Source organism: Strongylocentrotus purpuratus, unplaced genomic scaffold (genome assembly GCF_000002235.5).
Source record: "Strongylocentrotus purpuratus isolate Spur 01 unplaced genomic scaffold, Spur_5.0 spur5_scaffold_9, whole genome shotgun sequence".
Taxonomy (NCBI): Eukaryota; Metazoa; Echinodermata; class Echinoidea; order Camarodonta; family Strongylocentrotidae; genus Strongylocentrotus; species Strongylocentrotus purpuratus.
In genome coordinates this window covers 23,349,838-23,374,789 of record NW_022145615.1, presented here as the reverse complement: position 1 = coordinate 23,374,789, position 24,952 = coordinate 23,349,838, and the positions used below count along the sequence as shown (strand labels likewise).

The window sequence follows — 24,952 nt, the reverse complement described above, 5'->3', positions numbered from 1 at the left end:
TCCTTTATAATTTCCCCACACTTGATCCAAGCCGTCGAAGATGGCGTTATCAACAGAAGCCAGTTCACGGTTGCAGTCTCAGCATGAGCAGATAAAGGTCATTGCAGAACAAATTTTGATATACACGGAGACGAAATACTGGATACGTGCTCATGAAAGTTATGTAATCATTATTCATTAATGCACAAGCAGTGCACTCCATGATACACAGGTGGAAGTATTCTTTGAAAAGGGGTAACAAAGGCTATTTATATAACACCTCCATCGCTGTATGAGTGATTATTTCAAAATATACAAAGTGGGACCTTTTCATGTTTTTGAACATCTGTGGATATTCGGGGTCATTGCAGTAATGTGCTTACCGTGAACTGGTCTATTATGCTCACCAGCCTAGCCTGAGTTTCGCCGGGCGTCTTTATTTAATGATCACGCCATCATCGGCTGGTAGCAAGTAAGTAGGGAGAGGTAGCGTTGGTGCGGTGGAGATCAAAATTAAATAGGCCAGATTCTGGACTAAGATGCTTGAAGTTGCAACTTGTTGAAACGTGTAACTGAGCTTTCCCTAAAAAATGGCGCTCATTTTCCGATTGTGACGTCATTTCAAGCTATGTTTACATTTCTATTCACGCCGGCCTTTGCAGTCAGACCGCAGCGTGCGCGATAATGAGGCTATACGCTGATTTTTATTCAGCGTCTCTTTGGTTATCTCGTACATTCACGTGTGCTGAAATTCACGAGATTTTCTGTGAGATTTGTAAGGGTGTACATGCAGCTGCTTTTGTGGTCGATAACTTCTGTCAACATGGCAGCACGCAACGGTAATTACTCTCGAGATTCTCAGCTTCAGTTTGATATGAAACTTGCCATATTTCACAATTTTGAAACGATCCTTTTTCACCACTTTTATTGTCGTTATTTTTGTAACATTTCAACAGCTATTTTGTACCCGAAATTTCGCTTTTGGTTCCTGACTTTGGTACATAATTAATTTGTTTACTTTGAGATTCGTTGGAAAGATGAAAAGTCACGGATCAAAATAATGTCAAAACCTAATTGACGCAAAATCTTGTTCTCTTTATAATCATAGTAATTAAGACCCTAAAACCCCGGAAATTACCAATTTGTTCTTTCTATATGATGGCACGAAATTGTGTGATTTCATACTCGTGCACGCTCGCCGTTTGAGCAATGGCAATGCATAACTGATTAGTAAACTCCAGGGAGCTCCGCCGCGCCACCGACTGGCCGAAAAAATTAAGAAAAATGATTAAAAAAGAAATAATGTAGAAAAATATTATTTAAAAGGCAGGTGACGTAATTGATCCAGGGTCCTAAGGTTGTTGTCATGACTGCTTGCGCGCACGTGCATTACAGGCGCACGCCACAAGGAATGCTTACTCAAATTTGGTATTCAGAATGTTAATAAACCAAAGCGGAACATATGTGACGTAGTTGACGTATTTGGCCAATCAGAACGCTCTATTTTCACATCGGCAAAGTTGACTACTTTTTTTAATTATTCATGAACATTCGCGTGATTTTTCTTGGTTCCTGACTTTGGTACAGCGTAAAATATAATAATTTTGATATCATTGTAAAGAAAAATATTTATGCTTTATGCTGATTATAACATCTTCTTGACGCAAGAATGATTTCTATGTGAAAATCAGCCCTACTCTTTAGATAGATTTATCGTCGAAAAACCCCATTTTCAAGGCGAAATATCTGTTTCCAAAATATATTAAACATGATTGTCATATAAGTATATAGAGAGTGCAACTTCTTATCTTTGAAATAAGACCCATTTCATGAGAAATGAACAATTATAAAGGCAAAAACTGCCGATCGGGAAGACCGTCTGCACTACTCATTACGTATGCAAGACACGTAAATTCTTGCATACGTGCTGAATAAAATAGAGGGTTTTCGCACCGGCTGCGGTCTGACTGTTTGCGTACAAAAAGGGATGGACGTGAAGCAACGAGGGGAAGGATACCGTGATAGACCTTGACAAACACTTAGCAACACCCAACAAATCTTGAATACAGAATGTTTCAGGCAAACGTGGCTGCCGTGATGCCGGGAACATAGTTTAGACGTAGCTTTGAGGGCGACTGTTATCGCGCCTGTTCACAGCGAAACGCACCTGTTTTTAAAATTGCTTGGATTAGCAAGTGTGCGCTTGTAAAAATGGCGCTTGGCTAGAATGCTCCCCCAGGGAGTATGTGTGCGGCAAAGCCTGAATCCGATGATCGGGGTAATAATATATATAATTGTGAGGCGCTTCGAGAAGGCCTTCGGTCCTGAAAAGCGCTATTATAATAATATAAGAACTACCGTCACTTCGTGAAAACAGCGACGTATTATCATAATTATTATTTACAATTTAAGTGTATAATTTCAAATATTTCATGTCATTTTATGTCTTTATATCCACTATCTTACACCATTTAAACTTGGTGTCCACTCAGGGGCGTCTCCAAAGGGAGGGGGGATGGGGGTGCGACACCCCCCCCCCCCACCTGTCAGGATATTGTCGGTAAATTGGCTGCCGTCGGGAAAAAAAGAGAAAAGGGGGAGGGAAAAAAGGAGAGGGAAAGGGAAAGAAAAGAAAAAATAAAAAGAAAAGAAAAAAAGGAAAAGAAAGGAAAGAGAAGAAAGAAAGAGAAAAAAAGAAAAAGAAAGAAAAAAGAAGAAAAAAGAGAAAAGGGAAACAAAAGAAACGGGGGAGGAAAGAGAGGAGAGAGAGGGGAGGTTAGGGTCTGAGAGAGGAGGAGTGGGAGTAAAAGAGAGAGGGGGTTGTTGGGTGGAGTCGTCTCGTCCAGGGAGCAAGAAAGACACGGGTAACATATATTGCTGTGTTGGGTCAGCTGTGTCGGTTTTCTTGCTCGATCCTCGATCGTGTACTATATCAATGCAGAAGTGTGAAGTCGGTGAGATGTATATTGTCGGTCGGCCGACAAGTTTTTTTCCCTACGAACTGTGACTTTTTATCCGCTGTGACGACTTCGAGAGTGACTACAACTAGAATACTTGTAATTTCCCGAACTTTCACTTTCCTATAATATCAGCTAAAGAAATCAGAGGTTTAACATTTTTGGGGAAACTAAATTCAAACAAGGAGGGGGAAACTGAATTCAGACAAATGGGTCTTATTAAGGGTCGAAAACGATGCAACGAATCGTCTTCTTTCTATAATAATTAAGTCAAACGTCCATGCTTCCGCGCTTCGGGCGAGATGGGGGACATGAATTCAGACAAATAGGGCTTATTAAGAGTGGGAAACGATGCAACGAATCGTCTTCTTTCTATAATTATTTAAGGAAACGTGAAAGCTTCCACGCTTCGCGCGAGAGGGGGAAACTGAATTCAGATAAATAGGGCTTACTAAAAGTCGAAAACGATGCAACGAATCGTCTTTCTTCTAAAATTATTAAATCAAACGTCTAAGCTTTTCGCGCTTCGCGCAGGAAGGGGGAAACTAAATTCAGACAAGGATTAAGAGTCGAAAACGGTACAACAAATCGTCTGCTTTCCTAATAATTTAAAGAAACGTCAAAGCTTTCGCGCTTCGCGCGGGAGGGTGGGGGGAACTTCTCTCAGACAAGGATTAACAGTCGAAAATGGTACATTAAATCGTCTTCTTTTCCTAATTATTTAAGGAACGTCTAAGCTTCCGCGCTTCGCTCGGGAGGCTTATTCCCCAACATCCCCCTTATGAGCGCGCTTTGCGCGCTGTTTAAGGGATTCGCTTGCTCACTACCGCCCCTCCCTAAAATAAGATCCTAGCTCCGCGCCTGCATTAAAATATATAGCTACGATGCTGACTAAATTGACGAAATAATTCGTATATTTATGTCGTCGAGGAAAATGACCATTTGCGCATACGCAAGTACAAAAGATAGTCCATAGGAAAAACAATTTAGCCTTCGGCCCCGGGTTTATATGGTTAAATTTGTAGATATTAGGACATTTAATTTTGTCGGTAATTGGTGGCTATTTTTGTCCTCTACACCGTTTTACAACCGAACTGCATATTCCGATCACTATCTTTATGATTCTGAAACACTTTCCGTCGTTTTCGCACTTTTACGAGAGGGCATAATTTCCGCGTCCAAATTTTGAAGACCAAAATTTAGACGCAGAAATTAACTTCCTGACACTTTCAGCAAAGGAGAAAAAGAGAAGAAGAAAAAAGAAAGAAAATTGGAATCCCGGAAACGCCCCTTCATTTGCTAGCTTGCTGGCATTTTAATTATCTTAACCAATTATTATTATGACAAAAATATTGAGATGTACCTTATCTTTATCGATCATCCCTTATCCCTGTTTCTATCCATACACCTCCTCTATTTTACCTTTATATGATTCCACTATTATTATTATTATTATTATTTCCCCTCTCTTTGTCACTCTCTCTCTCCCTTTGTATCCATTTTAATCAATCATTCCAATCAATCAACTCCATTCTATTTTCAATCAATCATTCCAGGATACAAACATTATGATAATGTCGAAATAAATGTCGACAAAGAAATAAGGACTGATATAGGTGAGAGAAAAAAAAGTGGGAACGTGCATACGCGTACCCTAAATAACACTGAGTGGGTGGGGGATAGCTGTAGTCTCTTTCTATTCTTTTCGCGTTTTAGAAGAGGAAAAAGACGAAAAAACACACCTGAAAACAATCTGTTTATTTAACACCTTCTCGTTCTCTCAAATTTCCAAAATGTCTAGCCAAGATAATTCTGTCTTATTTTGTCTCGACATGCAACTATTGCCAATATAAAGATCCTCTAATGCTACTTGTAGCTACTTGCTCCCTCTTATAGAAGACAAGCCTATAATAAATCGGTGACCATTGGTCCCCATGATCCTCTCTTCTTATGTTAATCGAGAGCTGAGTTCATGAGATAGCCATCTGTCAGTGAGCACCCTGGGCGGTCTATTCACTCCTAGCCAAACTAGTACAGTCGGTTTTTAAAGACAACATTACATCTATGCCTTGGAAATGAAGGCCTATTTATTATCCGCTACTTTGCTACGCCTCTGCAAGTATCCTGATGGGCCTTTGCCATTTGGGTCCGATCGTTCACGAGACCCCCCCCCCCCCCCCTCATACACATGCCTTGCCGAGACATCAACATGGGATCAAATGTACACCTATTCTACTGACCAAATACTTAATTGGGTGATCCCCAAATCCTTAATCCTCAACCCCAACGATAGAATCTGGCAAACCGCAAATCTGGACAAAAGCGATCGAACAATAACGTTGAGTCGCTGAGCGCGCGACTACGTAGTGAAAGCTATATGACAATAGATGCTTAGAGCTCGCCGTTGACTTGTTTGTAAATAGGGACTTTTAGATTTGCGTGGACTCATACGTGTGACGTCCATTCAAGGCACTGCATTAAAAGGACGTCGACCGTAGCAATCCACATTGTTTTCGTGCAAATCTAAAAGTCCCTAATAACACATAAAGGTGTACGTTAGATATAGTATTTGATCGTGAATCCAAATTTTTTCTTTTCTTTTCGTATATGTCTTTTTAACTTTATGTTTTCTTTTTGTTTCCATGACGCACCGCTCCACGAAAAAGCAATAACAACAACATAATCAGGAGTAAACAGGTACTAAATACAAAAGAAAAAGAAAATGAGAATGATAATGAAGAGAATGAATGTACACATATTTGAGAACATTACAGTTAACTTTAAAAACATTACGGTAAAAAAAAAAAAAAAAAAGTGCAATGCGATGCTGGTGTATCGCATTGTGCATTGTCTGCCTTCAGAGGGTTAAAGCCCCACTGTACTACTTGTAGCTACTTGCTTCCTCTATATAAAAAACAATGCATAATCGGTGACCATTGGTCCCCCATGATCCTCTTTTTCTTATGTTAATTGAGAGCTGAGTTGATGAGAAAGCCACCTGTCAGTGACCACCCTGGGTGGTCTAATTCCTCCTAGTCAAACTTGTACAGACGGCCTTTAAAGCTTATCAACACTAGTGTGGCTAGGAGGGATTAGACCACACAGCGAGGTAACTGACAGGTGGCTATCTCATTAACTCAGCTCTCAAATAACATAAGAAATAGAGGATCATGGGGGACCAACAGGCACCGATTATGGAAGTTTTCTATATAGAGGGAGCAAGTAGGACAGTGGGGCTTTAACAGAACATACATGTATATGCTTAAGTTTTTATCTACGTTCTGTGATTTTATGATTCTTCACTACCAACATTCTGAAGCTTACAAACTTAGTCGTAATGAAAGTCATATCTTAAAATGGGGGATTTGGAAAAAAGAGCGACGTTAGAGCAGATACAACGACAACACATTCTGGCTTTGCAATGCATATTGTCTTCTAGGACTATACAAAGTTTGTTTGTGTAGTCGCATATAGGCTACATCTTTCTATGTACGGTGTTTGTTACTTTATAACCAAGGCTTCGCAAATTCCAGAACCTTGTAGTACACACCAATACGTATATGTTACATGATCAACCTAAACTATACATTTTGCGCCCCCTAAGTTTCAGAACAATTTGCGGCACCTCAATAAAATATAAATTTCTGCACCCTAAGTTTCAGATCAAATTTGCGCCCCTTAGTTCCAGTTCAATTTTGCGCCCCCTCAATAACATATTAACGTCCGACCCCCCCCCCCCCCAAGTTTCAGATCAATGTGGCGCGGGCCCTTCAATAAAATATAAATTTTGCGCCCCCAAAGTTTCAGAACAAGTTGCGGCACCTGAATAAAATATAAATTTCTGCACCCTAAGTTTCAGATTAAATTTTGCGCCCCCTTAGTTTCAGACCAATTTTGCGCCCCCTTAATAACAAATAAACGTCCTACCCCCTTAGTTTCAGATCAATGTGGCGCCGCCTCAATAAAATATCAATTCCTGCCCCAAAGGTTTCAGATCAATTTTGCACCCGGCCCTCAATGAAAGATCCATTTTGCGCCCACCTTAGTTTCAGATCAATTTTGCGCCCCCTCTTTAGTCTAAGATAGATGTTGCGCCCCCACAGGTTAAAATAAATTTTGCGCTACCTCAATCGAATATAAAAATGCCGCCCCCTTAGTTTCAGATCAATTTTGCGACCCCCCCCCCCCCCTCCCGAAGTTTAATTCAGATCAATTTTTCGCCATCTCAGTAAAAGACAAATTTTGCGCCCCCGGTCAATAATGTATATATTTTCCGCCACCTAAGTTTCAGATCAATTTTGAAACTCCTCAATTAATCAGCACTGTCATTTTCTGTTTTTTTTTCTCCAAGTTTAATATTTTTCGTTATGTACTTTCAATTATTTCGCTCTATATCTAACACCATCACTTGAATACGGCGCATTACATGTGAACGCAACGTAGCCATATGATGGAAGGCACGTTTGAAAGGGAGAGAAAGAGAGAGAGAGAGAGAGAGAGAGGGGGGGGGGGTGTCGAAGACCAAAGGGGAACCTTTGACCCATGTATTGTAATTATAATTTGGACAATTTGGAAAATGCAGAAATAAAAACAAACAAACAGATAATTTGGACATGCATGAAGTAATCAGTTGATCGAGTGAAACAAGCCCGGATGCGTGTGGCATGGAAAATTAAGGCGTGCCATTAATAGCGTGCGACCTATGCCTTTAACGTGTCGGGCAGCATGCTAAGACATTTTTGACGTCATGCTTTACTCAATATATTTACAGAACATTCATCAAACATTGAACAATAGACAAATGTAACATTATTTAAAAAATCACTCCCTCCCTTTACACACATAGCCTATGCCATGCCGATACTTTGGGTAAGTCAAGTTAGGCAGCCTTAATCCGCGCCAGAACAATAGAATCTGGCAAGCCGGACAAAAGCGATCAAACTAGCGTTGAGTCACCGAGCGCGCTACTACGTATAGTAAAAAGCTACTAGTATATGACAACAGATGCTTATAACTGTACTGAGCTCGCCGTTGACTTGTTTGTTATTGTTTATATTTATATACAGTCCCCAAATAACCGATAAAGGTGTACGTTAGATAGAGTACCCTTGCCATAGATCTTTTCATGAGATGTTAAGGACGACACAAATGGCAAGGGTTCCGCCTTGCCATTTATCCCGTTCTTAACATTTCATGAAATGATCTAAAACTACATAGTTTGGATAGTCAGAGATCATACACTCCTTCTAGAGATGAAAAGAGATCAATTCATGAGATGTTAAGGACAACACAAATGGCGTTCTTAACATCTCATGAAATGATCTGCAATTACATAGTTTGGATAGACAGAGATCATACAATCCTTCTAGAGATGAAAAGAGATCATTTCATTAGATGTTAAGGACGACAAAAATGGCAAGGGTTCCCCCTTGCCATTTTTCCCGTTCTTAACATCTCATGAAATGATCTGCAATTACATAGTTTGGATAGACAGAGATCATACACTCCTTCTAGAGATGAAACGAGATCATTTCATGAGACGTTAAGGACGACACAAATGGCAAGGGTCCCCCCTTGCCATTTGTCCTGTTCTTAACAACTCATGAAATGATCTGCAATGACATAGTTTGGATAGACAGAGATCATATACTCCTTCTAGAGATGAAAAGAGGTAATTTCATGAGATGTTAAGAACGGGAGAACTGGCAAGGGGGAACCCATGCCATATATCTTTTCATGAGATGTTAAGGACGACACAAATGGCAAGGGTTGCCCCTTGCCATTTTTCCCGTTCTTAACATCTCATTAATGTGTGTACATCTTCTTTTCTGAGACAAAGCATAATTGTCCAAAGGTGCGAAGCTCTTTTTTTCTTGGGTTGATGAATAGCCGAGTAGGCATACGTTCTTTGTAACTTATTACCACCCCTCATTCACGAAACTAGTCTTTTTCTTAGTACATATCTCTAAAACGGAATAAGAATTAAATTATATATTTGTATACCCAATACAAGACCCAAGAGAACATCGTTTCGAATGTTGATGGATATAATGTGAGAAACCATATTACAAACGACTTCGTCCTCAATTTATTGTAACGTTTGGCTTTTATCTGTATGAGCATAAAGCGAGCCAATTTGTAAACGAACATTGCCTAGAAAAAGAGCAGCGGATCAAGGGGGAGAGGGTTGAACCTTTTTTTTCAAGGGGGGGGGGTGTAGGAATTATGATTTGGACATGCATGTGAATATGACCAAATCAATGACCGGAGGCAGTTATCTTGAAACACTGGGACAAAGCCATCAAAGGCCTACGTGTATCTATATTAAAAAAAATGTAGCACTGGCCCGACTCAAGGGTGAATATAATCATGTGAGCACATGTCTTTTTTTAATACATGTTAGTGTAGTCCTATATATACATCTTTTTGTGTACAGTGCTTGGTACTTTACCAAAACTTTGCCAAATTTCTTATCATATTGATGACACCAGAACCTTGCATATTACACACCAATACTTTATGCGACATAATCAACTTTTTCGAAATCATTCCACACCGTTTCTTCCACAATGCAATCGCATGACCAGAACTCAACTTTATTTTTAACTGTAGCTATGTAGTCATGTTTGAGCTAATAGTGCCTAGATAATCACCAGTAAAACAAGGGAGAGGGGGTTAAGTAGGTGCGCAATATCTTCGCTTTTTTGGGGGGGGGGAATACAAATTACATATAACATCCAGGGAAATTACCGTCTACTTTTTCTATGTATGTTTATTAAAATCGCCATATATGATCTCTACAGTTTATCTTCATGTATGCTTTGATAATGCATTAACATTTCCATCATAAAAAGCGATGACGACAAATTGTTGCAAAGCCTCTGTACATTGTCTCGTTTATGATCTAAACACGTCGACCCCCCCCCCCCCCCCCGCCTCCCACCGCTAATTCCCGTCGATGAATGTGTACATCTTTCTGAGACAAAGCCTCATTGTCCAAAGGTGCGAAGCTCTTTTTCTTCGGTTGATTAATAGCCGAGTAGGCATACGGCCTTTGTGAATTATAACTACCCCTAATTCCCGAAACAAGTCTTTTTCTTAGTACACATCTCTAACACGGAATGAGAATTAAATTATATATTTGTATACCCAATACAAGACCCAAGAGAACATCGTTTGTAGTGTTGATGAACATAATGTGAGAAACCACATTACAAACGACTTCGTCCTAAATTTACTGTAACGTTTTCACGTTTATCTGTATGAGCATAAAGCAAGTCAATTTGTAAACGAACATTGCCTAGATAACGACAATGTTTGAGCTAATAGTGCCTAGATAATCAACGGTTAAACAAGGCCAAGGGAGAGGGGGTTGAAATAGGTGCGCAACTCTTTGCTCTTTTTTGGGGGGGGGGGGGGGGGGATGGGGGGGACTACAAACGGAATATACATGTTAATAATGCATACACATTTCCATCAGAAGCGATAACGGCAAAATGTTGCAAAGCCTCTGTACATTGTCTCGTTGATGATCTACACACTGTGACTCCCCCCCCCCCCCCCCCCACTTCCCATCGCTAATTCCAAACCATAAACAATGAATGTGTATATCTTTCTGAGACAAAGCTGTCCAAAGGTGCGAAGCTTCTTTTCTTACTGACCTGCACATATAGCAGTACCTTTTGTCCCCCTACCCCACCGACTCCCTTCCCCACACACCGAACATTTATGATGTACATGTATTGAATGAATACAATAAAGAATGCAACTAAAACAAGATCTGGCCAAGTTACGTAAGAGGAACAATGGACGTGGCCGAGTGTAAAGGTATGTTGGATACGTGTATGCCTGCAAAAGACCACCCGTTTGGGCGGGGTTGTTGTTTTGCAGTTGTTGTTACTGTTTTCAAAGAATGTTAATGGATCGCATTACGACGTACTCCTAAATAACAATTGTTATCAAACAAATATCGTAGAACCAGATTTTAATCTAATTAAAACAAATAATCATGCCAGATAAAGGAATGTACAAGAATATGTGATGACATCTCTCTCGCTCGCTTTCTCAGTGCCATTTTCCATCTTCATTTCTGGTATTATTTTGTTTCCGTTTCGCTATTTGCTTTTATTCCGAAAGTATTCCTTTCGATCTTGAGATAAATTATTATACCCTAACCTCGATATGGAGAAGAAAAGCACGGAACGATCGAGCGCCTGATGACATCGAAACAAAAAGAATATTACTATACAATAATTATAAAAAGTAAAACATCGAGACAAAAAATGGAAACTAAAGAGGAATCCAAAGCGATGGGCTGGAGTTGATCGGATAGACAAATATCATAATAATTAATCAACATAATGCCCAACTTTCTCTCTCTCCTTTTTTCTTCAGTGTCGTTTTCAATCTTCATCCCTCATAGTGTTTTCTGTTCCGCGATTTTTAATGAGATCGCGTTTCGACGTAGCCTCTTTTACTCCTAAATAAGAATAGCTAATCATAATTTTAAGGTAGAACCAAATTTGACCCTATATTAAATATTCATTCAAATATAAAACAATCGTGGACAAATAAAGGAATGGAAAAAAAATGTGATTAAGTAAAATGTCACCGACGAAAAGATGACATGAAAAAAGATTGATTATCTCTCTGTATCTCTCCATCCCCCCCCCCCTCTCTCTCTCTCTCTCTCTCTCTTTCTCGCTTTTTTCTCTCTCTGTATCTCTCTCTCTCTCTCTTCGTCCCTGCGCTGGCTTTATCAGGGCCATTCTCCATCTCTGTTAACGTTTTCCTTTCTGCTATTTGCTTTTATTCAGAAAGTGTGTATTCAATTCGATCTTGAGATAAATCATTATACCTTAACCTCGATATGGAGAAGAAAAACACGGAACGAGCGCCTGATGGCATCGAAACATAAAGAATATCACCGTACAATAATTATACAAAAACAAAAAAATGACATATGATGAAAATGTTGCTAAATGATGGTCATTTGACGGTAATTTAATGCCTAAAACCCCTGAAATTCTTGGGGCTCCGTCCCCTGGACCTCAAGCCAAAGAGAGTCCTGCCAGTGTCACAAAATAATAAGGTATCAAAAAATACTCACCTGACCGTAATAAAAACGCCTAAAACCCCTGAGCTTCCGGCGGCTCTGTCTTCTGGACCAAACCAAAGGCCCTAAAGCGGGCCCCTGAATGTTTATCTGACCGTAATTAAACGCCTAAAATCCCTGAGCTTCCGGGGGCTCCGCCCCCTGAACCCCATGCCAATACGTGACCTGCCAGTGTTACAATAAGATCCCCCCCCCAGAGAGCCAGCGAGGTCACTGTGACAGGTGGCTATCTCATTAACTCAGCTCTCATTTAACATAAGAAAAAGAGGATCATGGGGGACCAACGGCACCGATTGGGGAAGTTTTCTATATAGAGGGAGCAAGTAGCTACAAGTAACACAGTGTGCCTGACGTTTTTTTAGTAATCGCTTTTTAAAAGACTCTTTGAATTTGGCCGCTTTTTAAAGACAGATAATTAAGACGTGCGCTGGCCGGACAATTATTGATATTCTATCTTTCCTTCTAAATCACGCACTTGCATTCTCGACATAGCTTCTGTTTTCTTTTTCTTTTTAATAGAGCTATAGAATTTCTATTTTAAACGAAAAAAATACACTTGAAGAAAAACTGTTTATACCTTCTACCCTTTTCTATTATCGACCTATTTACTCAATATATTTACAGAAAATTCATTTAATAAAAAGCTATATGACAATATATGCTTCATTGTCTTGCTTGCCGTTGACATGTTTGTTTTTATTATGTATTCAGTCCCCAAATAACTGATAGAGATGTACGTTCGATTTATATTTTCTAAATTCTTCGAAACACAAAGTACCCCTGATTTCTAGACTGAACTCTATCTTTCAAACGCAACTCATCAGAACTTGAAAACATGACGGCGGCATATTATAATATAATATAAATATTATCTGTCTCGCCTTGACTTGACAAAGATAATATTATCTACCTCACCTCGACTTGACAAAGATAACATTTTGGCAGGCATATTTAAAAACAGTTCATTTTGGCGGGCATACGGACTTTACTTTCAACCAATCAGATGGCAGGATTAGGAAAGATTCTTAAAGTAAGGTATATAATAGGATTTATATCATTGAAGCATAACAAAAATAAACACAAAGATATGATTTGGGTATTATAAACAATAGGCGAGCCAGTAATTTAAAATAGCAAATCTTATGTTGTTACCAAAATTATTTTTTTGAATATGAAAATACAAGGCATCTAATCTATTTACAGACAGGATGCATCTACATGAAGTGAGCCCACATATATCTACGGTACGACTGGTCTCTTTATTGAAAAAGGCATATCAGAAAAGAATGACCACATATTTGTCTCTAGTGACAAGTTGTTATTGTTGTTTTGGGTTTATAAGGCTATCCAATCTGAAAAGATTATTTTCGCAAGGCTATACTGTTTTTTCGAGTTATTTATCAGTGATGATAAGATGGCGCTGTTTCTTTTGCTCTGACAAATTAGATTCTGCTTTATGAAGATATCGTTTGGCAGGATGTGGCGGTGAACCAGGCGCCGGGTGGCTGGTTCAATTAGGCCGGCGGGGGCCCAGACGACCTCATTAAGAAGAGACTCGGCTCCCATGCGAGAGGCTGGAGTTTGGCGGCATATCACTGTCCTCCTGTCGGCGGCAGCCAGGCTGACCTCATGTTTTCTAGCTTTTTCCGAGAATCGATTTCCATTCGATAGGCGGCAGCCGGCGCATGCTTTTGGATGCCATTTCCTACCGCCAGCGGTAGCCGGATGAGCTAATGTAAAAAATGCAGCCAAGACGCATAAGTGCAGTCAGCTGACGCCGGCTGGTATATTTATTTTTGACGCCTCGCCTAAGCATGAGTGCGCGCCTGCGCGTGTGTACGTGTGTAATAAGGTTTTTATCAACGTTTATCAGTCGGAATAGACATGATTATGTATATTAATCTGATCTGGGGACCGACCTTTAACTTCTCCATCAGAAAGATCAGGAACCAGGGTCAGTCAGGGTCATTTTGTGGATTGAGGGTTGAGCATACCGCTGGACAAACACACAATGCGTTAATGTTCTTATTTAGTTTTGTTTGGCAACCCGTCAGATTTGACTATTTTTGCCACAAATATTTGTTGTAACGCAATGAAATAAAACCTCTTAAGCTAAACAAATCTTCTTCTTCTTTTTTAAATGCAAGAATTAACATTTTAATATTGAAAATACCACAACGTCCTCAAATGTTAACTCCACACGGATCCCAACTTACGTCATGCTGTAGCCTGGATTTCGGACTGGTGAAAAAATTAAGGAAATTAATTAAATCAGCTGTGTTTCCTCGCGTTTCTCTCCAGATTCCTTCTATATTCTCCCCCCAAATAGATAGTGTAAAATGTCAGTTTTTCAAAATGGATAAATCAGGAGTATTTTTTTGTTTGGGGGGGGGGGGAACCGCTGATAATATATGCCAACCACGACATATTTTAACACGTGCCCCAAAGGAGAAGGCACTTGAGAGAAAATCATAAGTTTATTATATTTGTGTAAAGGCTTTACGACGAACGGGAGAGTTGTCTGCAAATACGTCACAGTCCAGTGACTAAATTGCCAGTTTGCGATTCGCATAGATCAGTGATCTAAAATTTCAATGAATTTTAATTTGTTGGTATTGGTCGGATTCATTCCAAACTTTCGCCATTTTGTTTCTCTCATTTTCCACTTACAAACAAATGAAATTATGACAATGGTTGGATTGCAGTTGTTATGAAACGACGTTCCCTGATGGGTGCGTTCGATTTATTCAGTGCCTCGTTACAAATTATTTTATTTACCTGCTACGATCAATTATTGTATTTCAATAGTCAGAATGCGAATTGCATATATTGTTGCTAGGTAGGATAACCATTATGGATTGTCTTACCTAGCAACGCGTACTGTATGCAATCCGCATTCTGAATATGAAAATACAATTATTCGAAACGAGTGAATGAAATAATTTGTTAGGAGGCAAACGTTATTACATTATGAAAATGGCCTTGGCCTATACAAGAAAAGGTATGCTTAAAGGTATAGCCCAGTTCTGGTCATGCGATTGCATTGTGAAAGAAACGTTGTGCGTGGAATCGATCACAAAAGGTTGATCATTTAGCTTATAAGTATTGGTGTGTACTGAAGGGTTCTGGAATCATCAAAATGATAAGAAATTTGGCCCAGTCTTGGTAAAGTTACAAGCACTGTACACAGAAATATGGGACTATGCAATATCTATCCAGGCCGGATCGATATGGTAATTTACCAAATATATCAATTAGTAGGCGGTTTCCCGGCAAAACTTGTATCATCATATGGAAACGTTTGCTTGTATATGTCTCATAAAAGAATTAGACCACCAACTGACTCCCACACGGTGTTGAGTGCTCAGGGGTCATATGCCACTGGCTTCATCGGGCAGGTAGTTCCATTATGTGAATGGGTAAATTAACTGTTACAAAATGAGGGGACACATCACATTGTACAATAGGGACACACATTGTTTTTATTGTGCAGAACATACTCTTTTATTGACTTATGCATTAAACTATAAAACCATAATGCATTTTGTATGCTAACAATTGAAGTACAAAGAATAATAACAGGTGAATGAAATGCATTAAACATCACAAACACCTGGGGAGGAAGCATTCATAAATTTGAATACATATAGTTGATAAATGACTCCGATGAAACTATAAAACCAAAATGCAATTGGAGTACAAAGAATGATAGCAGGTGAATAAAATGCTTCAACAGCAACACAAACACCTGGGAAGCTAGGACGCATCCATAAATTTGAATAATTTAGTTGATAAACGACTCCGCATGTGAACGTTTGTTGGAGCAGAAAGCAGTGGATTCTTAACAACACGAACCCATTTAACAGAATGTCGGAACGTAAATTAAATTTGGCGCGGTTGGAAATGCATCTTTCTACCCTGCGACTTTAATGGTACGATCCAGTAAATTAAAACAGTAAAATGACTCTTATTTCAAAATTACTCATTAAATAAAACCCAAAACTTCAGTGATATCAGAAAAACTATATTATATCTTACTAATAATTAAAAAAGATGTATAAACATTGTGAGAGTGTTGCATTTTACGATAAAAGATACCGATTTAGCGAAGATGACCTCATTAGTGCGCTTGCATCAGGGAATTCAAGGTCAAAAGGTCAATTCAGACGCTGATAAGTTATTGGTCGGGCCTTTTTGTTTCCTTTATTCCGACATAATTATACAATCAATCAAAACAAGTTTAATACCAGAAGAAAGCTAACGATTAGTATTTTCATTAACCGCTTGCCCCAAAGTCGCTTGACCACATTGAAACGAGTGAGAGCTTGCGAGAGCGGCCAAAGTGTGATTGAAACTCGCTATTTGTTATTCTTCAACGCAAAAGGAGACGACATTGTGCTGGATAAATGTATTTTTTCCGACGAAAGTACAGAATATTTGCATATGGTCTTTTTATATTATACTTTATGAAATGTTACCCGAGTGACTTCCGGGCGCCCCAATGCTGGAAAGAAACGCACATTTTAGAAAACTTCACTTCTTCATGGAAAAATGCTTATTCGTACTATGCACGCAAGTCAGATTGAGCGGATGATACAACGTTTCCATATGCACGTATTAGTCAAAACATATTCTTTCACATGATTGGTAATACACACAGAGAAAATGAGGTTTAGATTCAGGGAGTAAATGCTTGTCGCATAAGTGATACCCCTCAGAAAGTAAATTCAGTCCCCAATGTAGGGAGTAAATTTACACCCCACTAGAATTATGATTTTACTCCTCTTAAGGAGTGAAATTTGCACCCAATGGTACTTAATTAACATCTTTTGGTTCCATTTTCATGAAAAATGAGTTCAAATTTACACCCGTGGGGTTGAATTTTACATATTGCTCCGGTTGTCTCATTTCCGCCAGCACAAACGTAGCTAGTTCGCCGTCTATAGAACGTATACAGAAGACGGCAATCGGCGGATCAGACGACACTTGATAGTGATTTCGTATGTGAGATTGCTTTGCTAAATATAAAATACAAGAACCTTTTCCATATCTTTAAACTATCATTTATATTTGATAATTAAACAGTTAGTAACATAAACCTACCAAACTACATAATACAAAGAAATACTTGACCGAAAGTAGGGGGGTTCGATGTGGTGCACAATTGCACCCCTCTCTTAATAATCGAATAGTCCATGGTGTGTCATGAATATTCATGTTTTTGCTTACCTCGGCAAAATGTTTGCCTATACTAAATGGAAAAAAGTACGGTGGGGGTTGGCTGAAGTGGACATAATGAACCAAGCAGAACTGATCTATGATAATTCATGCTTCTTATCCTTCGTGTGCTTGACCTATAATCTTACAATCGCGTGGTAAATTGAGTCCAAAATTCGACTTGTTGTACATGTGTTATATAGGCAATGGCGAGCTTGCGACCTATTTTGATGAAATTAGGGTGGGTGAACATGGTAGGCCGCTGGACTCTACCGATAGGGGGCGTTCTCAAATGAGACTAAACGGAGCTATATGATACGATTCCACAACCTGTGGGGAGTAAATCTACACCCTTCTTATGCACAGCATCACCCAATTGATCATCCCACGAGCAATAAATCATCCATGCTTCGTAATCACCTTTCCCTTTTGTCTACGTTTCACTTCTCTCACCTGTTCCACGAGTTATATGTCGAAAAGCTTTAATGCTTACCTTAACAACAGTTAGTGTGAACTCAACACAAGTGCATGCTTGCCTGGATGGATCAAATGTAGTGGAAACACCTAAATACACAATCCTGCATTCTCGAAAATCGTCCCTTTACTTACACGTATAAAAAGGCAATTATGTACTAGTTAGTAAAACAACACTTTTGCTAATTTCATTAAATCTTATCAAATATAATCTTCGGTACAAAAGGGGTACAACCCCTTATTCTTGATCAGATAACTTTCACACAAATAATATACCCAAATGAAACATGATAATTCCCCCAACATGACTAAAATATGTAAATTATGCAAATTTTTCTTCATTAGGCAGTCCCTATATCGACACGATACGCCATTGCTGTAGCGCATGCGCATATGCACTCACAAAATAGGGTGTAAAATTACACCCCTCAAATGACTATTTTGTACACCCTTGCGTATCTTCTAGTTTTACTCCCTAAAAGGTGTAATAGGGTACGCCCTATTTTTCCTATTTCGCTTTACTCCCCAAGAACACCTTTTATTTCACTGTGTGTAAGAGCTTCCAATTCATTTTTTGAGAGGGGAGCGTTTCACAAACTGGTCTATACCTTTAAAAGTTCTTCAGGTTATGATAATGCGAGAATTTTATATACAGTGCGATATATAATGCGAAAGGAAATGAGAAAATAAGGGTTGCGTAGCTTAAACCAAAGTTCCTAATTGCTGAAATTTGGGTCACTGGTTTAGAACGCCAATGCCTTATTCACAAGTCCACGGAGACGGACCAGTGGTTCCGGCGACACCAGCTTCAATTGACCAACAGATGTTCAACCTTCACTTGATTAACTCCTTTGTGGAGGTACTATACTTTCCGCATGTGTGCACACTGAAATAAATTTTCAGTCTGGGTGACTTTAGTTTAATATCATATTTCATAGTAGCCTATACCCGAGAGACTCTGGTTGAGGTCTGCGATGCTGTTGACTCCATGGGCCCATAATACGTTTAATTCATCCCCGTCAGTTGAAGGAAAGAAATCCAGTACATTATCGTCCGTATGAGTGGCTCCATCTATAGATATCATGATAACAAGAATGACAGTACTAATAATAATCATCATCATAATAATCATAATAATGAATATAATAATAACAACAATTATAATAATGATAAAATTAATACAAATAATTATGTTGTAATCGGAATAATGTTGCGCAGTTTATTTTCAATATTTCATTATTTTAGGAATATAGACAGTTAAAGGGGATGTAGCATGATGAGACTACGTGTCTTTCCCGTGGCCTGACTCGAGGCCAATCGGGTATAAGACGAGAAACGGGCGACGCCACCGCAGTATTCACGTGCGTGCAGCATATGCGAAACCGGAGCATGAGGACAACTTCGGTCTGTTTCGCTAACGCTAGCGCGCTGACCGTTAATCAAGTCCATTCGTTTACGTACAGTTGTCCAAACGAATTCGTAGATGAGGTTAACCAGTATTTGCCATGCTACACCCCCTTTAACCATGAAAAATGGCGACATAAATTAATGACAACTGGAAGATGGAGCACATAGATCATTCATTCATATGAAATAAATCATGAAGGTTCAGATGAATACATTACAACGATGAATTAAAATCTAGAACCAGTCTCATGGAGACTGTATTCATTTTGATGAGCCTCGCATGTATTCTCTAAAATGTTCTGAAGTATTAAACTGTAGGATAGGTCATATCCTATTGAATATGACGTAATGAAATACTATTAACTTGTATGAACAAAGCTAAAATAATTATTATCAACAACCTAATTACTTTTTTGATCAGTGGGAAGGACACTCTTGATATATACAAATAGCTACCGGCCCTCCCCCCCCCGCCCCCCCCCCCCCCCAAAAAAAAGATTTCTTTGTTTGCTCACTTTACTAACTTGCAAGTATAAATTATTGGTTTGTAACCATCTATTATTGAGCACGATAACATTTAATTAAAATGGATAATGGCGCTGTAAATCTCATGTATTATTATCATTATTATTTAAAGAAACAGAAATGATAAAAGAAGTATCAGTGTTTAAAGTGTCTATTCTTTGTGAGACAAGCTGACATCTCTCGGATTTGTGTATAGGGAATGTACATGTCGAATAGTAGTGTAATCTTTGTATCGATAATTTCCACTTACCTGTATATACATTGAGGAATACGACTAAGCATATGAATTAAGCGTAATATCGTCATCATTATGACCAAGGACAATGATGACAAAGTAACGTGCGAAGGTTTTCTTCCACATTGCCGGAATAAGCCATCGAAATCCAATTAGCAGCATAATATTGGCTATTGGCTTCGATGTAAAAACAATGTATTAAGCATTTGCTCCGTCATAATTACTTGCGTGTGATAAAAACGGAATGGCCTCCTGGCTTTTTCATACAGAACAAGGTTAAGCTGTGTCTCAAGGTCCATTTCATTGTCGCCCCCAACGACCTCCAAGCTATGGGACTAGCGTACTAATGGGGAGGGGGGCTTGGGGCAGTTGGCCCTCTCCCCCCCCCCCCATAACATTAAAACGTGGTTCCTTTCTAATTCGATAACATTGATTTATAAATGTTGCTGAAATGACCTGACTTTCCGGTTTTTTTCTCTCATTTTTGCCAATTTTTAGAGAGGCGGCACTCCCGATGGGGTGGGGGGGGGGCAGTGTGCCACCAACTTTTTTAGGTACCCACAAAAGCCCCTTTTTTTACATAGGACAAGTGCCCCCTTTTCTTTTCGAATAACTGTCCTTTTTCTCTCTTTTCATTTCTGGTGAGTACGTCTTTTCATGTGCGCCGAGAAATTCCCCTTTTTAATAAGAACCCCCTTCACTTTCTCTGACATGCCACTTTTCACCTCTGATAAGTGTCCCTTTTCCTTCTTTTATAAGATTCCCTCCCTCTTTTTAAAATGCCCCTTTTAACATCTGATATGCCTCTATCAACATATAATAGGTGCCCTTCTCCTCCAACAGATTCCCCATTTCCATTCTCACAAGTGCCTCTTTTCATTTCTGTTGAGTGTCCCTTTCAGGTGCAGGAATTGCCATTTTTACCTCTGAAGGCCCTAATAATTGCCCTTTTTACTTTGACACCAGCACCTTTTCTGCTGCTTCTCCTTGATATGAGCAGTGCTTTCGACACAATAGATCACTCATTTTTACTGAAAACTCTAAGAAGCCATTTTAGGGTTGATGGCAAGGTTATCGAATGGATTGAATCTTACTTGTCAGATAGAAAACAGAAAATTGAAATTGATAACGTTGTCTCTGATGTATTCAATGTGCCTTTTGGCGTTCCTCAAGGGTCGCGATTAGGCCCTCTGTTGTTTACCTTGTATACAAGCAGACTCCTTACAAATATCCATACAGAGTTTCCTAGTATTAGTTGTCACTGCTACGCAGACGACACCCAACTATACCTATCTTTCTGTCCTAACACACCGGCTGAAGATCATTGTATTTCTGAATTAGAATCATGTGTTGTTTATATTAAGATTTGGATGTTGCAAAACAGGTTGATGTTAAATGATAACAAAACAGAACTTTTGGTCATTGGTACTCCACGCCAGGTTTCTAAATTTAGGTCGCGTAGTTTATCAGTTGGTGACTCAACCATAACCCCATCTGATACTGTTAGAAACTTAGGTGTGTCTTTTGATACCCACCTGAATATGGATTCACATATCACTAAAATATGCAAATCAGCCTATTTCATGATTTATGATGATGATGATGAACAGCATTTGTATAGCGCCATTTATCTGCAAAAGCAGATTTATAATTTGAGACGCATTCGAAAATACTTTGATCAGGACAGCATGAAAACTATCATGCATGCATGTGTTACTAGTAAACTAGATTACTGTAATAGTTTATTGTATGGATTGCCAGACTCACAAATCTCCAAGTTGCAGCGGGTCCAAAATACATGTGCACGACTAATTTGCAGCCTCCCAAAATTCTCTCGAATAACTCCACTTCTAAAGGAACTACATTGGTTGCCAATTCGCCAGAGAATTACATTTTAAATATTAACGATAGTCTACAAAGCTCTAAATGGTCAAACTCCTAGTTACGTTACTGAATTGTTGCACATCAAGTCTCAAACTCATGGTCGTAACCTTCGTAGTACACAAGACACATTTATGTTGCAAATACCCCCATATAAAACCAAAGTAACCCTCGGGGACCGGTCATTTCTCTGTGCTGCCCCTAGATTATGGAATAAATTACCACTAGAAATAAGGAAAGCCCCATCACTAGATAATTTTAAATCAAAACTGAAAACTCACTTGTTCATATAGTATGTATAGCACATCAATTACGAGCTCTTGCAGCGCAATAGAATATATCCACATAGTTATTGCGCTTTACAAATGAATATTATTATATTATTATTTTCTATTCTAACAACTGTCTTTTTCTCTTTTAATAAGTGCCTTCTTTCTTTTCTCCATAACATGCACCCCTTATTCATGGCGGCTTAGAGCGCCTTTTTCATTTTTTTTTTCTGGAGCTCGCTCGCTACTCTCGCTCGCATTTATAGATGTTATAATTGTGTTACTTATAAAAGCACTTTTCAGTCTTTCTTCAATAGATTGTGCTTAATACTCATCAGGGTTTTTATGTCTTCTTTATATTTGTAATTTGTTGCACTGGGACCTCACAAATCTTAAATTTTTAAATATTCAGACCATCACACCTAACTTCAAAGTATGTTGCTACATTAAGCAGTAACTTGTAACACGTAAAGAAAGAAACAAATATTGATATCACCCTTGGTATAGTGTAGTCACAATCATGACGATGTAGAGGTATATACCAATTTGTAAAAATGATGTAGGTTTTGTTGATGTTTCTCTTTGTAAGTGCCCTTTTTCCAGAAAGTGCCCATTTTTGTTGGTTCCCCCTCCTTATTTTGGGAAACGCTCAGCCGCCCCTGCATTATGCTCAGTTGAGGTGATAAGGATCTTGTTCTGACCCCCAATTTTGTTTTGCTCATTAACGCCACTGGTGACACAGATAGCAAATAATCACTGATCACTGATTGAAAGAAGTCAACCCTGATGCCAAGCATAAACAAGAGAGAAACATTCCATGCAGTGAAAGTTTGAGTAAAATCTATTTAAATGTAAATAAATTATGCATTTTTGAACATCCAATCGATCAAACACAAATTGGTAACTTTAAGACGTACGAGGTCCCATCTCATTTGCTTTGTACTAAAAATTCATAAAATGTTTATGCTTTTATTAAAACTAACTAAATATCAGGGTAAAATTCCTCTTTAACATGTTCCGTCTAATTGGAGCCAGAAGAGTAATAACTCATATTTTTTAACACAGAGTCAACACCCTTTTGGCTCTGAACAGATTATATGAAAGCACTTCAAAAACGATCGTTTAGCCGCAATTTTTTTTCTCCAAGCAATGTGTAGGTCTCAACTCTACAAAATTAAACTTGCACATCAAAACTCACACTCACAACGCTCTTACGGATGTCAGCACGGTTGTATTGGCGATAAGTCCCATCATTTTGAGAGTGAGTGTCTCTATGGGTCGAGTTTGATGGGGATACTTAAATATTTTTTTAAAATTATCAAAATATTATTTTAAGATTATTATGAGATATTTGAACTGCAGTCGTTTTCACTGATATTGATAACTCGTTCAGTGGTCCTTTCCCCACGGTGGAAGGTATTCTGCTGTTATATGGCGCCAGCTTTCGGCACTGGATACGCAAACGACCTCACCTGACGTTTGGAAGTATATTCTAGGATATTTTAATGTAAACGAATAGAAAATAGTTTTTGTAAAAGAATGTTGAATAAATTTAGGTCAAAACGCGTTATCCTTCTTTATGCAATGACTTCACCTGAATATTTAAATCACCAGATGTTATACTTTTTCTTACTATAGATTTATACTGACCGAGTTGTATATGACTATTTTCTGCGAGGAGAATGGGGTCATATCACTGATCTCTATTTTTTTTTAAATAGATCAATGGGTCGAATGCCTCCACTGTCCACGCGCGGATACACGAAAGAAGGGGCCCGACGGGATCGACGGACCCGCCCCCTTCCTCTTCAAGAAAAGGAAAGGAATGAAAAGGAAAGGGCCATGCTCCGAGATTCGGGTCGTTTTCAGGTCAGAACTAGCCCTAAATCGTGTTTCAGGCCTATATGATTTAAACAAAAGGCCGATGATCGCTCTACACTAGGGCGTCATTAATTATTTCAAAAGTAATATACTATGTCAGGATTCAGCTAGCTTTAGGTCCATCCGTCAAGTTACCATGCTGGCCGTTACACAATGTTACTGTAATGCGTTTAAAGCTGTTGAATTAAACTAAAGTCCGGACACTTTTTTTTTTAAATCGCAACGACTCAGCCAGCCTTTGAATAAGCGGGGGGGGGGGGGGTAAGAGGACAATTTTTTTATTTTTTATTTTTAATAAAAAAAGAAAAGAAAAATAAATCGAAAGGGGGAGGGTTTTTTTCACAAAAAACATACACAAAACATACACATAAAAAACTCAAGGGGGGGGGTAAACCCCAACCCCCCCCCCCCCCTGCGTACGCGCCTGCATGCAAACTGCACACAATATTCCCGCTTCCTGTGTAGGCCCCTATACAGTTTTTTCCCCATGAGAACCTCCTAGAAATCCAAGGTTTATCATAAATTTATGCTGGAAAAAGTCACAGATTTTAAATGATATCTTGTCAAAAAGTATACACCAAATCGCACGAATTGAGTTTAAAAGTCGATTTTCTTCAGCTTGTGAGGGGGACATCCCGCCTCAGACTCCCACTGTCCGCCCAAGCGCGAAACGCGGCGCTAAATATTTTCTCTCAAATCCCCCCACTTCTCACCGCCAGCTTGATCTGCCCCTGCCACTGTCCAACGTATATATATTGTAGATGTACCAGATTTCATGCTTCCAGATGAAATTGCACAATCAACTTATCTAACTACTAATGCTTTGACGAGTACAACTGAATACAAGACAGTCCTCTGGTTGCTTAATTACAAGCATTTATGATTTCTTAGCAGTCAGGTAAAATAACCACCACTGCACACTATACTGTATACCGAATAACACGGTAGCATCTACTTTCGAAATAAATCACCCTAAGTCAATTCCAATAGCCTTGACATGTGTCCTATTTAA

General features: G+C 39.0%; 1 long non-coding RNA gene across 1 annotated transcript in view; it reads right to left on the bottom strand.

Annotated features, from left to right (window-relative positions):
* Positions 1–21,557: 21,557 nt before the first annotated feature.
* Positions 21,558–24,952, bottom strand: part of LOC115920782 — an 8,948-nt gene continuing 5,553 nt past the window's right edge. The window contains exons 2-3 of the long non-coding RNA XR_004062548.1: positions 23,267–23,269; positions 21,558–22,014 (exon numbers count right to left, since the gene is read on the bottom strand). This is a non-coding gene — a long non-coding RNA (uncharacterized LOC115920782). The remainder of the gene's footprint in view (positions 22,015–23,266; positions 23,270–24,952) is intronic.